The sequence below is a fragment of the Oryctolagus cuniculus genome, chromosome 9 (assembly GCF_964237555.1).
Source record: "Oryctolagus cuniculus chromosome 9, mOryCun1.1, whole genome shotgun sequence".
Taxonomy (NCBI): domain Eukaryota; kingdom Metazoa; phylum Chordata; class Mammalia; order Lagomorpha; family Leporidae; genus Oryctolagus; species Oryctolagus cuniculus.
In genome coordinates, this window is record NC_091440.1 from 82,570,952 (window position 1) to 82,582,425 (window position 11,474).

Sequence of the window (11,474 nt, forward strand, 5' to 3'; positions counted from 1 at the left end):
AGGCATCACATGTTAAAGAAAATGTAGGCAAGCATATGACAATGACAATGACAAACAGATTTGAAAGCAGGTGCTTTGGAGAAGAATTTAAGGAAATAGGAATGCTTTGTGGCGGGGTACAGGGTGATGACTGCTAGTTTTAAGTGTCTGTAGAGTTATGTAGAAGACTGATCGGTGTGTTCTGATTAGTCTCATGGAGACAATCCCGGAATGACGAGGGCTTTAAAGATAACTTGGGCTATGGTAATATGGACAAAATTTATTATAATGTTGCTTGAAATTCCATTTACTCAGAACCCACTAATCCTTTTTCTAGTTGGTTTTCTCCATAAACCTAATTATAATTTAATACATAATGTATCTTAAATTTTGTTTATTGACTGTCTTCCTCCATTAGAATTTAGGTGCCACAAGAAGAGGACTTTTTGTATATGTCATCTACTTCTGTATCCCTAGCACCTGGCACATTGTAGGAATCAGTAAATCTGTGTTGAAATAATGAATGGAGGGGTGGGCGCCATGACTCACTTGGTTAATCCTCTCCCTGTGGTGCCAGCATCCCACATAGGCGCCGGTTCTAGTCCCAATTGCTCCACTTCCAATCCAGCTCTCTGCTGTGGCCTGGGAAGGCAGTGGAGGATGGGCCAAGTGCTTGGGCCCTGCACCCCATGGGAGACCAGGAGAAGCACCTGGCTCCTGGCTTCGGATCGGCGCAGTTCCGGCTGTTGCGGCCATTTGGGGAGTGAACCAACAGAAGGAAGACCTTTCTCTCTGTCTCTCCCTCTCACTGTCTTTAACTTACCTCTCAAATAAAATAAATAAAATCTTTTAAGAAAAATAATGAATGGACATGTGAGTTTCGCTAGCCTCCTCTCTCTTGCTATCTTTTGCAAGAGTTCTGGTGATGCCATTCAGTTTCTCCCCTTCTCTGACAATCTTTCCTGGGGATGGTTTTTTTTTTCCTCATGTTGGTTATTTGGGCTTTTGGGTGCAAAATTGGAGTGAAAAAAGGAAAGAGCAAAAGGACAGGATGGATAAAAGGTGTGACTGGGGTTGAAGGAGATTTTTCTGGGAGTCTGAGAAAGAGCGGCAGGAGGAGCTGGGGAGTAAGGAGTTTCCAGAAAGGATTGCTGAGCTTGTGAGCTACTTTAGGGTATGTGAGTAACTCAGAGTTTAGTTACTGGATGGTTTCATTAACGGTACAACATTCTGAGACTGCAGCACGTGGGTAGGAAGGTTTGGGTTTGACAAGCTCTGATGCTTGTCAACTGGCTGACTGTGGGCAGACAAACTCAGCTCTCCAAGATTAGTTTTCCTCATTCCTGAAAGGCATCTCATGGTTTCTCTACATCTCATTGACTTTGAGGATCAAAGCCTAAGTGAGAACTCCAAATATTGGAATTCTTTATAGACTTTAAAAAGTGACATCTAAATTTACATTGTGTTTGATCCCTCTGGGCTGTAGCTTATATATATTAGACATTTTAGTGCTTCTTGGTGAGGGTCTCATAATCTCCATTCTGTGCGTCTCTGGAAGAATCAAATAGAAGCTTGCATTGCGAGAACCCTGTGGGGTGATATTCAGCTTATAATGCAATGCCTAAGTTTTCCCAGACAAAGTAGAACTAAATATTTACTTGGAGAAGTTGCCAGCTGATCTTGGCAATGAAAATTAATGTCTACCCCCCCCTTTTTTTTTCACTAGGAAAATTTGGAATGTGCATTCTCAGAGTGTTTCTTATTCTTCTCTGCAAAGGGCCAGAAGGCACTGTGAGGGGAAGTACTGACAGAACAAAACTGTAGGTCAGGAAAGAATTTAGTCTGAGAACCTGATCTCAACTTTTCTTCTTGATCCTCCCTAGAAGCTGATTTTTCCCAAATGAGGGACAAAAGCTGCAGAAGGGAATTCAGCATTGGGAAAGATAGTATGTGTTAGCAGAAGTTTAATGAAATGTTAGAACGATTCCTTTTTGTCTCTAGCTTTCTCAATATGGTAGAAAAAGCATTACCTTGGGCATCAGAACATGTGAACACTGATTCTGGCTCTTCCATTAACAGGTGGTAGATCTTAGGTGAGATACTGAATCATTGCAATCTTTAATTACCTCATTTGTCATGAGAAGGTTTAAAAAGAAATTCCTAAAACTTCTATGACAGTAGATGAGAGGATTTAACAGCTGCTCTTAAACAAGAATCTTTCCCTTCCTTTCCTCCAGTGCTATTTTATTTTTACCTCCTTGAGGCAGCACAGGGACACCCTTGACTCATGGAATGAACATGTAATGATTTTAAGAATTTCCAGGAAGACTAGAAGCAACACAGTTCAATGTCCTCTCTAGAGGAGACTGGGAACCTGGAGTGAATGCATAGCTACTCCAATGTGACAATGATGATATGACCACATGCTCTAGGATAGAGCAGAGGGTCCTGACTGTAGCTGAGGTTTACGGAGGTGATGATCAAACCCGGCTGTGATTAATTATCCAGGTTCACACAAGGCTCCACCTAGTGGATTTCCTCCAGGGGTATCTTTTCTTATGTGCATGAATCTGTACCTAAACTCATGAACAGGGAATTGTTGATATTTCCAATCAAATATGTTTGTCCAATCTTAGCAAAGATTCAGATCATTTTTACACCTGCATTTTAACAAATTCACATTTCTAGAAACTTTCTTATCTACAGTAGATATTGAAAGATAAAACAATAAGGTTGTGGTACTGTCAAGGGCCTTACAACATATATAGCACTACCATGCTGGCTTGGTTCTGTAGCTAAATGACTTTCGGCAGGTGTGGCCTCTCCAGTGCCTCAGAATGAACTCAGAAGGACTGAGAGACATTAACCTAATTTACAAAAGAATGATATGTGATTCTGAACAGTCTCAAGTTATTAATGTGAAAAGGAGGTATATCATTCCACTGATAGGAATGTTCTTATGCCATATCCAATGGAACATTTTCAATTACTTCAGCATAAACAAGTTGTGAAATTAATCATCATAAAGTTGCTTGATAAGTAGTGAATCAAAGTGAAGAGATATGCATAGTATTAAGAGACAACTCATGAATATTATAATGAAGATTGGTGATCCATTTCTGCCCTGTAACAGACCATCTCCAATATTATATGCCCCAAATCCTGAGTTTCTTTGTTAGACAATGCTGGGAGCATACTGGTACCTTTTTTCTCACTAATACCACTTCTTACCTGCTGACCATGACCTATTAATTAACATTTTCTTTCCTTCATTAAATGAGTATCACTGATTGCACTACTATTGTGTTTTGGATCCTATCTCCCTAGGAGACAGTCTGTGTTTTATCGTTATGTGATTTACATGATCTGACTGTTCTTGTCTATGTTATCACTCTTTTTCCAAGTTAAAAAGTACATTTAGTGCTTCTGAATCTGAAATGTCATTTTCCAAATAGTCTTTTGAGAAAAAACATGAGACAACGTATTTTCCTATTGAGATATTTTATCTCCACTCCAAATTAACTGAAAAAGTTTAAACAAATCTGTTCAGCTACATTAAATTATGAAATGGAAAAATAGCCTGCTTTTAAATGCTCTATTTCTAATCTTAATCACATTTAGAAACAAAAATTTAGTGATAAAAACAATAAATTTTGTATTTTATTTTTGGAACAAAAGCATCTTAAATGAAACATGACAAGGGTTTTCCCATAAATGCACTGTTAATAACTACTTACATCTTTTTGAGTTCTGTGTATTTGATGAAAACTTTATCTGGAAGACTGAAGATTTTGTTTTTCTTAAGAGACCTAAAATAACATGTAAAGCAGACTTCGTTATGGATTTTTATGGGCAACCAAACTCTTCTCTAGAATCAGCATGCTTGGAAAGAGAATTTGAAATGCTATTTAAGATACAGATGAATATGACAGTGATTGAAAAGTTTCCATGGAAGAAAGGAAAGTTCATAAAGAAAAATCAGTTTACAGATTTGACAAGGTTAGCCTATTCCTATAGAAGGCTGGAAAGTCTATGATGAATTCCCTTTTTCTTTTACTCTTTGGATAAGTTAGCAAACCACAGCAAACCACATGAAAAAAACAACCAATGATCCTAACCATGTGTGGTTAAACGACGACATTGCTGCAAATTTTGAGGCTCTTGGAAGATTTATGCAAAATATAGAGAAGTCCGCATAATCTGGCACAGCCAGCTTTTTATACCTTTGCAGTTGTGGATAAATTATCATCATTAAAAATGAGATGGAATAAATGAGTGTGCTTCCTTTTAAAAAGCATTTCAGAACAGGCACATTAGTAATTGTATGTAAATCAGAAAGTAAACAAAAATAAGAATTCCAGACCACAGATGTTTGTGAGCTCAACATTAATGGGGCTAATCTAACATACTGTGTTTACAGCATTTTTTACCTTGGAGAGGAAGCATAAAGAATTCTCTGATGACTGGTGGTTTTAAATAGACTTTCTATCATGCCACTAATATGACTCTATAGTAGCACTAAAGAGTTTTTCTTTTGTTTGTTTTCATGCGACTTTAGGGACAAATATAATCAAGAATTGAATTGTACTCACAGTAACGTCACATTGTGGGAAAGGGTGGGCACGGTCCTTAGGTCAGCATCTACACATTCCAGTTCAGTTTCTTTGCAGTCACAATGTTCTGGATACTGGCTGAGAACTGGGGGTAAAAAGAGCAGGATTTCACTAGGAAAAATGACACATTTCTTCAATTATGACTATCTATAAATGACCTTGTTCTCTTTTCACTGTTTCAAATTTATACCTTATTGAATGGCTTTATTCAGCTGATAGAGGCAAATAAGATTTCTCCTTAAATCAATACAGATTACCATGGTGGCCACCTCAGTTTGAACTTCCAGTAGTCATTAAGGATGCATTAAGTGGGTGTTTATAAAGAGACCACAAAATGTTTAAGTAGCATAAAATCGTAGAGTGCAGATTAGTTTCTCATTGAAAAACACTAGGAGTTTCAAGCTGCCTCAGCCACCTTGGAGATAGGAGAGGGGCGATGGCTGTGGCCCTCCTGCTAATGCAAACCCCACAATGGCCACACTAGTCACCGCCCCCTCTCCCCGAGTGAAGCTGTCTCCTCTGTAACTGCTGACCACAGCTACAGGAGGAGAAGGTGTCAAAACCCAGAGCTGCGACACGGGCCGCACAAGTGAAGAGACAGAGACCGGAAGGATGGTGCAGTCCCGTTCTGCTTAACTGCTGCAAGAACCAGCACGACAAGGACAAGGCAGTGTCTTCCCATAAGCTTCCACTTACTCGACCCATTCTTTGTAGAAAATGGGAGGTGGCTGTCAGAAGAAAAAACCTGACGCCGGTCAAGCAAGCACAGCAGCATCGGTTCAGAGCACTTTACTCCAGATAGCTTTAAGAGGAAGTGCAACAACAAGTCACTGAGGGAGCATGCTCTTCCCACAATATTTCTTTGTATCGAACTGCATGACAAGAAGGAAGATCTTCTTGGGTCACAGGAGCAGCTGCCTCCAGTTCCTTTAACACCTCCCAGGATGGATGCTGCTGTTGGATTGCTAGTGCCTCCTCTACAGCCCCCGCCAACCCCTCGGTCTCCTGTGATCACAGCTACACCGTGGAGGAGCCCATGCACTACAGGAAAAGGATTCAGCAACTGGAACAGCAGGTTGAGAAACTCAGGAAGAAGCTTAAGACGGCACAGCAGCGGTGCAGAAGACAGGAACGGCAGCCTGAGAAGTTGAGAGAGGTCGTTCGTTTCCAAAAAGGGAGAGAGACTCATTGGAGAGTGATCCTGCCAAGTGACTGCTTTGAGAGAGTGGAAGTGGCAGCATGAATTTTTAACAGGGCAATGCCACATACCCTCTCTTAGCCTGTAAAGGAGTTTCATTTGAAAAAATAAAGCTTGATTATTTGTATAAAAGCATTCAGATTTAAAAAAAATTAGATATACACTGTAAAATTGTAAGATTTTTGTTTGTAGTTTCAGAGTTTTTACATGTTAACAAAATATCTTTAAAGTTATAAACTAGCCTCAGACTGCCAATGGAAGTTGGTTTCAAGATTGGGGATTTTTGTTTTTTAGGGTATTTATAGAAATAATGTAAAAATAAAAAAGAAGGAGAATAGTGCAGTAAGATTCAAGTTTAAGATATAAAATTCCTGCTGCTTATTGAGAAAATTTAGTTATATTTTAAATCAAGAAGAATCAGATCATGGGCATAACATCGCAAGATACATAACCATATTCATGCCTATACTCACAGATTCTTATTTGTAAAGTCAGAAGGTTCACTTACCGTTCTGAATCATTTGTCAAAGTAATTTGGCAAGTCAGTAATTGAACAGATTTGAGTGCCTTTACAGCAGAAGATGAACATCTACTCAATAAGTAACTTTAAGAAGAACAGATTTTTTTAAAGTAGGCCCCTCTTTGTTCCCCACTGTTAAACATTTCAAACTAGAAGTGTGTCTTCAGTGAAGGAAACAGCCTTCAGTCAACAAAGTGAGGCTTTGTTGTCAGTGAGGTAGTAAGCGCTAGGGCCTGATCCATGATGGTTATTTCTCTCACGACCCCTAGATAAAGGACACCCATTCCCCAACTGTAGTTATATCTGCGTCCAAAAGCTTTAACAAATGTGGTACTAGACTTTGGTTTGTTCTGTTATAGATTCATTTTTCAGTAACTAATTGATTTTGGCCAAAACCTCACAAAAAAAATCATTTCTTCTCACAAGTTAGAAATTGTTTCGCATTTATCTAGTGGTTTCTCTTCAGAAGCAGCCGAATGTACAGCGTTTATCTGCTGAATGTTGAGATTTAAACACTGAAGTTTCTGTTCAGACTGTGAGTTGTGCTTGGACTTTGTGAATTTTACATGTATTTGAAATGAAAATATGCTCTGAGCAAACAAATGCTGCTATCAGGAGTAGTCTACCTAAATTTAGAGTAACTATTCCAACTCTATCACTTGTATAAATGCACTGAGATAGTTAGAGTAACGGACCTTTCAAGACGATTTTAGAATGTGCAAGCATTTTGTGTCTTTTGTAGACCTTGTTTCATTGGAATTCCCTGCCATGCTGCCATGGATAGTACTTTGATTCCTGATATCTTAGGAACCAGTGTCTCAAGATAGAAAATAAGAGCTTTTTCCTGGTTTACCATGCTGGTGCAGGGGCCCGGGGACTCGGGCTATCTTCTGCTGCTTTCCCAGGCCATGGCAGAGAGCTGGATCGGAGGTAGAGCAGCCGGGACTCAAACCAGCGCCCATGTGGGATGCTGGCACTGTAGGTGGCGGCTTTACATGCTGTGCCACAGTGCCAGCCCTGGTTGCTTTTCTTTTTTTAATCATGGAGGATGTTGAAGTTTATTAAATGCTGAAAAGCCCGTGAGAGTATTTCAGGCATGGAAAGCCAAGACACTCTGGAAAACAAAACAAAACAAAACAAAACAAAACAAAAAAACAAACAAACCTAAATGAAAGATCTCCACGAGTGAGATCCCAGTGGAAAGAACAGGTCATCAGAGGAGGAGGTACCTTTCTCTAAAGGGAGGAGAGAATTTCCACTTTGACTATGACCTTGTCTAAATATGATCAGAGTCGGTGAACTCAAAAGGCTTCCATAGCCTTGGCAACTCATGACAAGAGCCTAGGGTGATTACTGATGCCATAAATAAGAGTGTCAGTTTGTTAAGTCAACACCAGGAGTCACTGTGCACTTACTCCTCATGTCGGATCTCTGTCCTTAGTGTGCTGTACATTGAGATTTAGTGCTATAACTAGTACTCAAACAGTATTTTTCACTTTGTGTTTCTGTGTGGGTGTGAACTGTTGAAATCTTTACTTAATATATGCTAAACTGATATTCTGTATATAAAGAGAATTGAAAATGAATCTTGATGTGAATGGAAAGGGGGAGGGAGAGGGAAAGGGGAGGGTTGCGGGTGAGGGAAGTTATGAGGGGGGAAGCCATTGTAATCCATAAGCTGCACTTTGGAAATTTATATTCATTAAATAAAAGTTTGAAAAAAGTTTTTAAAAAAAGAAGTTTATGTGAAGTCACATAGTCTGATAGCAACATTTAGAACTAACTCAGTTGAATGCCTGTTCACTGGTTATTCCTGAACTTGTAACTGCTCATCTCCAGCAATTCCTGGAAGATACAGGGGTATATATTTGCCAAGTATAAGTCTCTAACCTAAACTGTCTTTCTACATGAAAGATTGTGTGTGTGTGTCCCCAGAACCGAGACTCCAGATTAGGTTATAAAGTATTAATCATAATTAGCATTTTAGACTTATTATTTAACCTGGAACTACTTTCTTTTCATAACAGACATAATTCTCCATTTGGAGAGAACTGAGCAAGCAGCATGCACACCAACTTCTTCCATTTAAATAATTTATCATAATTTAACATAGGGAATTTGAAGTACAGGTGCTTATTTGTGATTGAGAGGTGATGTTTGTTGAGTGTTATAAAAATTCATTTGATGTATTTTATTGTTTGTAACATTGCCAAGGAAAGTGGAACATTTAGGATAAAACAGGTTCTGTTCAAGTATAGTGGAACTCACTCTGAAACATGTGGGGACAAGGTCTTCTCAATATGGAATAAAGAGTGGGTTGGCATTGTGGCATAGTGGGAAAAACTGCTACCTGCAATCCCGGCATCCAATATGGGCACTGGTTTGAGTCCTGGTTGCTCAGCTTCTGATCCAGCTCTCTGCTATGGCCTGGGAAAGCAGTAGAAGATGGCCCAAGTCCTTGGGTCCCTGCACCTGCATGGGAGACCCAGAGGAAGCTCCTGGCTTCTGGCTTTAGATTGGCACAGCTCTGGCCATTGAGGCCAACTGGGGAGTGAACCTGCAAATGGAAGGCCTCTCCTTCTCTGCTTCTGCATCTCTGTAACTCTGCCTTTCAAATAAATAAATAAATCTTTCAAAAAATGGAATGGGTTTTTGTAAAAAAGAAAAAAGAAAGAAAAGAAAAACTACTGTGTGATTAAATAAAGCTCAATGGGTATGATTCAGTTACCTCAATTGACTAGCTCAAGGCAATTGCTTGATAAATGCTTGCTGATTAACATTAAATTCAAAACATCCCTCTTTTGAACTTAGAGTTGAGAGAAGAGTTATATGCAGGCTCTGCCATATCTTCCATTACTCCTTATTAACATCAGTCCAGTCAGATACCATTTCATTTTCATTCCTTGCTTTTCATTCCCATGAAGGTGAAAGTAGGAGGTAAAAGAAGTTGGAGAGAAACTGTAAAGCTTAGAAAACCAAAGATCCACTTATCTGAAGCACCCAGAAGAAAGAACTTACATAATTATTGAGAAAATTGCATATAAAGGAGTGAGAAATGTACTCAAGGTAGTCTATGCGACAAAGACTGAGTGTGTGTGTGTGTGTGTGTGTGTGTGTAAAATGAGTAAGGGAAAGAGAGAGAGGAAGAGTGGAGTGGGATGGGGGAGAGAATGCTTCTGGAATCTGATTTCCCCACTGATCCTGTATATAATTTGTCTTGATGAAGTTAAGAATGTGAAAGTTATCATATTGACTAAATATGATTATAAGTTATTTCCAGTTGTTCTGCTTTTTAAAGATTATTTAAATGCTATTTTAAAAATGAACTTCATTGAATTTTAGTTTTATTGAGTGCCTTTGTAATGCAAAGGTGGCTTTTAGTATATAAACTTTTAGAAAATATTTTCCACAGCTATATGTTAATTAACTCAACTGCCTAAAGATATCAACAATATGTTTACTTCAGTGTTTATTGACATTGAGCATAGTTGTGATATGAGGGGACTTCAAAAATGGAATGAAGAGATAGATTTATTTTGGTGCAAAAATCTTTGAATTCTAGACACTTTTTTTTACAACATGCATTTTATGTAAACTGTTTGAAGACATCTCATATGCATGATTTCAAAATTTTTCATGTCAAAATATACTCATGCACTAATTCCACTTTTTATTAACGTTTTGAAGTCCCATTTAATACTAGATCAAAAACCCTGTGACTGGAAAAATTCATTTACCGATAATGGAATTTCTCATGGTCAAGTTCTGCCTCAACCAGCACTGCGGGAGAAACCTTCACCCTCCCTCATCTGCAGTCCAGTCACATTCCCAGTGTCTGTGGATTCTTCTTCTGAAAAGCCCCTTGCATCTCTCTCTACCCCACTCTTCCCAGTGGCACTTTCTAGACTCCGGTTCTCAGTGTTTGAGCTCTGCAACACCATAATAATCACTGTCTCCTTCATCATTCTTTCTCCGTCACCTGAGCATGATGGATATATGGGGTCACATCTTTCCCTGGTGTGGAAGCTGTCCTGTGTACTGTATGATGTTCAGCAGGGTCCCTGGCCTTCTCTCCTGGATGTCTACTGTGACAACCAAAGGTGCCTCCAGACACTGCTAAGCATTCTCTGGTGCACAGTTGTCCCAGCTGGGGCTCACTGCTCTAATCCATTCTTTCCAATTATTTTAGGAGAAGAATCTTCCTTGTAAACATTTTGCTCTTCATTAAAAAAAAAATAAAAAAGTCGGGGCTGGCGCGGTGGTGCAGTGGGTTAAAGCCATGGCCTGCAGTGCCAGCATCCCATATGGGCACCGGTTTGAATCCCAGCTGCTCCACTTCCAATCCAGCTCTCTGCTATGGCCTGGGAAAGCAGTAGAAGATGGCCCAAGTCCTTGGGCCTCTGCACCCAAATGGAAGACCTGGAAGAAGCTCTTGGTTCCTGGCTTTAGATAAGCTCAGCTCTGGCGATTGCAGTCATTTGGGGAGTGAACCAGTGGATGGAAGACCTCTCTCTCTGGGTCTACCCCTCTCTGTGACTCTGACTTTCAAATAAATAAAATAAATCTTTAAAGAAAAATAAAAACAATAAAAAACCCAAATAATCAAAAAAGCCCATAGGTTTGATGGTTACCTGCTGTATACAGAGGTAATCTACAAAATAGAATGTGTGCCAAAGGATCCATTGTGGTTCAGGAAGAAAGTATGAGAACTTTCAGTTATATATTTTTAGATCTTATCCTTTTTCATATATAATTTCATACATAATGTTTGTATATATAGTAAGCAGTAATTATGAATTGCTGTTCTAAAATGCACATTGCAGTCAACTCTCAGTACACATTGGTTCCAGGTCCTCTGTGTGTACCAAAATCTGCAGATGCTCAAGCCCCTTAAATAAAACCAATCACTGCTTTTGCCAGAATCTAGTTTTCTGCTACTATATTAGGTATTTATGGGTTGGGACCAGACTTCAGCAATCACTGTACTCTCAGTACCTATAATAGGGTTTGGAAAGCATTGAATTCCCAATATCTTTATTGAAGAAAATAATTAAACAGAATAAGAACCTTACTAGTTGTCACAACTATGCAATACCTATATATTCTTTCAATAGAGACTCATTCATAAAATTAGCACAAATGGAAATGGACATTTTCTTTTTTC

At 39.1% G+C, this 11,474-nt stretch overlaps 1 pseudogene; it reads left to right on the forward strand.

The window, feature by feature from the left end:
• The first annotated feature begins 210 nt into the window (after nucleotides 1–210).
• LOC108178792 (THAP domain-containing protein 1 pseudogene) lies at nucleotides 211–5,928 on the forward strand (annotated as a pseudogene).
• The last annotated feature ends 5,546 nt before the right edge of the window (nucleotides 5,929–11,474 follow it).